Here is a 4,067-nt window from a genome sequence, read left to right as displayed (position 1 = left end):
ATAAAATGGATAAATAGAAGGAAAGTAATTTCAAAATGAGATAAAAAATATTTAACATTTATGATACAATACTGATGATGCCCCCACATTTGTAAGGGCCACCCTGCTAGTGTTAGTAAAAACATTATTGCATGTTACAAGCTATTCTAAAAGTCTACTAAAATTCAAAAATATATAGTTCTCCCCTTTTTCCTTTGCTAGTCCCTTCCTTCAGTGTCCATATTCTATTCGCAATGCTGCCTCACCACCCGTCACAGACAACTGGAAACATGGACCCGTCGCTGCCGACTAGTTGCCGCACTACACCGTCTCGTCCGTTTTCACAACCAATTGCTGTTGCACTACGTCGTGCCTCGGTGCCCAATCTCTTCGGTTGGGTGAAAGCAAACACAAAATGCCAAAGAGAATCTGGAGGACAGAGAAGGTACAAACTCCTCATTAGGCGGAATGCAGCGGATGTCGTGGTGCGGTGGTCGAATGCCCCGGGTGGCAGCGCGGTCCGTGCGGTCCCATGGGGCAGTACTCGTGCGGTAGGGGAGGAAAGTGAGGTCGTGCAGTGCGTCAGGTAGCTCACCGACCAGGGCCGTCTGCTGGCTTAGTGCGAGTGCTGGGGCTGGCCCAGTCGATTTTCGTGTCGAACAAAGCGCCGCATCACTCAAGCCCTACAGAAAGTAGTTCATTGTTTCAACCCCCTCCCCCTAGTTGATTTGGTACAATTTTGACCCTCAAATCTCCAAAACCGGATAAATATGTCCCTTGAGTGGTCTTGTTGTGATTTAGGCGGTTTTGGGAGATAACATAGCATTATAGGGTCCGAATATGCGAAATTTCAGAAATATCCATATTTCGGTGAGGTCCGAAATTGATTCGTTTTTGAATTAAATACCCCATTGTAACATGCACTTTACTCAAGTAGGAACTCCCCAAATGCCGTATCAAAGGCCTTTGGTATATATGTCAATCTTCGGAATCATGAGATTTTTATATTGCTTCAGTGCTTTGATCTTGTATTCTATGGCCTTTGATGACAGCATTCTTGTATTCAGATATGAGCTGAGGCATGATGATCTGCAATCTTGACAATACGATCTTCGCAACTATAATATGCACTCTCCCCACAAAAAAAAACAATAATATACACTCAAACCTCACAGCAGACTAATCCGCCATCCCAAGGATAAAAGGACGGATCCCCGCAAAATAAAAGATAAAAAGACCGAGGTACTCCCTCCGTCCGGAATTACTCGTCCAAAAATTGAAGGTATCTAGATGTATTTTAGTTGTAGATACATCTATTTTTATCCATTTTTGTGGCAAATGATTCCGAACGGAGGGAGTAGTAGCGTGGCTCAACTTATTACCGAGTACCGACCGACCCAACATCTTCGGCTACGATACAAAGACACGACATGCATGCTGCAAATGATAATGCAACACACTGTTTCTGTGCCTGGCACAACCTGTAGAACTAACGCAACACAAGATCATACGCCTAGCTAAAACACCGCGGTGTCACCTTGGACTTCGTTAACCCAGTTGTACTTGTCCAAGTAGGGGTTCGTGCTGCTCTCCGGCGGGTATTCATCGATGCAGTCTGCCCAAGCGCCCTTGTCGGCCATGTCACCGGTCACCTCCCAGAGGCAACTGTTGCACTTGAATCCCGACCCGAAGGTGAGCATGAGCGCACTGTCCCCTCTCTTTAGCCTCCCCTTGGCCTCCATGTACTCCCTCCGTCCGGAAATACTTGTCATCAAAATGAATAAAAGGGGATATTTCTAGATGTATTTTAGTTCTAGATACATCCCTTTTTGTCCATTCTGATGACAAGTATTTTCGGACGGAGGGAGTACGACAGAACGTACCACAGGCTGCTCGCCGACGTGTTCCCCCACCAGTACAGCGTCATCTGCGAAGGCTCCACGTCGTCGGCGTCAAGACCGAGGCTGTCCTTCACTGCCTCGATGACCTTGGCGCCGCCGGGATGGACGCAGAAGTGCTCCACGCCGGTCTTAAAGTTGATCATGGGAAAAGGACGATTGTCTGCCTTCACATTCATGCGGTATAGAAGCTTCTTGTATGTGTGGCGGGCAGCGAACCGCAGGAGCTCGGACACGGGGAGCACGCGCGGGACGAGGCTCCGCAGGTTCAGGGTCAAGGCCCGGACGGCGGCCTTGGGCAAAGCCTTGCTGAGGCTGATCCCGACGCGCCCGTCGCCGTCCTCGCGCTGCAGCGCGCACGTGTGCGCCTCATCGTCGGCGGCGGTGTTTGTGCGCACGAGATGGCGGAGCACCATCTTTGCACGCCCGCGGAGCGACGGGTCGTTGGTGAGCAGCACGGCGGAGCCTCCGCAGCGGAAGAGGCAGTTGCCCAGCATCATGGACCTGTCGGCGCCGACGTACCAGTTGGGGGCGATGGACTCGGACGAGACCACGAGAGCCAGCGACGTGGGCCGCGTCTGCAGCACGTTGCGCGCGAGGTCCAGCGAGACCAGGCCGGCGCTGCACCCCATGCCGGAGAGGTTGTAGGCGGCGACGTCCTCGCGCATGCCGAAGCGGTGCACGATCCTGGAGGCGAGCGACGGCGCCGGGGAGAACATGCATACGTTGACGACGAGCACGTCGACGTCGCGGGGGCAGAAGCCGCTCCTGCGGAAGAGCTCGGCGATGGCGTCGTCGAAGAAGGCATCCATCTCGTCCAGCGCGTCCTGGTGGGTGGGCGCGTCCTCGCGGCACTCGAGGATGTTGCGCGGGCAGTAGCTCTCCTCGCCCATGCCAGAGCGGACGATGACGCGGAGGAGGAAACGGTACTCCGGGAGGCTCAGGCGCTTGTTACGCAGGACCACACTGCCGGCGGTCTCTGTGCTCACCTTGCGGTCGTCAGACGGCTTATGGCACACGTAGTCCACCTAGTAGCACCGCGAGCGCCGCCGACGGGCGACGGCCGTGCACACCAGGTACGCCACCGCGTGCGCAAGGAGGAGAACGGTGAGCAGAAGAAGCGGCTCCATCGTGTCCTCGTCGATGCTCTGCGGCCACAGAGTCGAGCGTGACAGATTATATAGCGTGCCCCGCCCTCAGTCTGGTTTGCATGCCTTAAGTACATCATCGGAGGAAGAGTTTGTTTACAGTTTGCAAGAGTTTGTTTACAGTTTGCATGCATTCAATTAAAGTGGACAAGGTGAAAGACGACCTAGGTATAGATAGTAGTACTACGTACTCGTCTTGTTCACTCCTCGTCCCGCAAAGCACATCGAAAGTGGTAAATCATTTCGAAAAATGGATTTAGGATAGCAACTTTCACTCATTTCAAAAGTTAAAAAAACTGGATTTCACTCATTTCGAAAAAGTTGGTTTCACTCATTTAAGATAGCAACTTTCACTCATTTTAGAAAATTGAGTTCACTCATTTAAAAAATCATTCTTCTAAAATATTGATTTCACTCATTTAAAAAAAGGATTTCACTAAATTCAAAAAACAGATTTCACACATTTGTCTTGTTCTAAGCAGTTCCACACACTAAAATAGACTAAGTCAAATAATTACATTTCACTCATTTTAAGAATAATTTCATTCGTTTGAAAAAACATATTTCACTCATTTCAAAAAATTAATTTAACTCATTTGTCTTGTTCTAAGCAGTTCCGCACACTAAAATAGAATAAGTCAAATAATTGCATTTCTCTCATTTTAAAAATATTTTTTATTCATTTGAAAAAACATATTTCCCTCATTTCAAAATATTAATTTCACTCATTTGTCTTGTTCTAAACAGTTCCACGCACTGAAATAGACTAACTAAAATTACTGAATTTCACTTATTTTTAAAAATGGTTTTTACTCATTTGAAAAAAATATCTATCATTTAAAATATTCCAGACTAAACTCTACTTATTTAAGTGGCACCTGGAGTTCAAATATATAAAAAGTTTCAAAAAAATATGGTTTAAAAAATATGAATGATTTAAAATAACAAAGGTTAATGAAATGATGAATTTGTTGTGTGGGAGAGGAGAGAGAGAGTGGATTTGTCGTATTCATGCCATGCATGAGGAGAGAGACAGAGAGAG

The 4,067-nt window shown here is 47.8% G+C and overlaps 1 pseudogene; it reads right to left on the bottom strand.

Annotated features, from left to right (window-relative positions):
- Window positions 1–1,496: 1,496 nt before the first annotated feature.
- On the bottom strand, window positions 1,497–3,007 carry LOC123098626 (3-ketoacyl-CoA synthase 12-like; annotated as a pseudogene).
- Between the last annotated feature and the right edge of the window lie 1,060 nt (window positions 3,008–4,067).

The sequence above is a fragment of the Triticum aestivum genome, chromosome 1B (genome assembly GCF_018294505.1).
Source record: "Triticum aestivum cultivar Chinese Spring chromosome 1B, IWGSC CS RefSeq v2.1, whole genome shotgun sequence".
Lineage (NCBI taxonomy): Eukaryota > Viridiplantae > Streptophyta > Magnoliopsida > Poales > Poaceae > Triticum > Triticum aestivum.
This window is presented reverse-complemented; position numbering and strand designations above follow the sequence as displayed.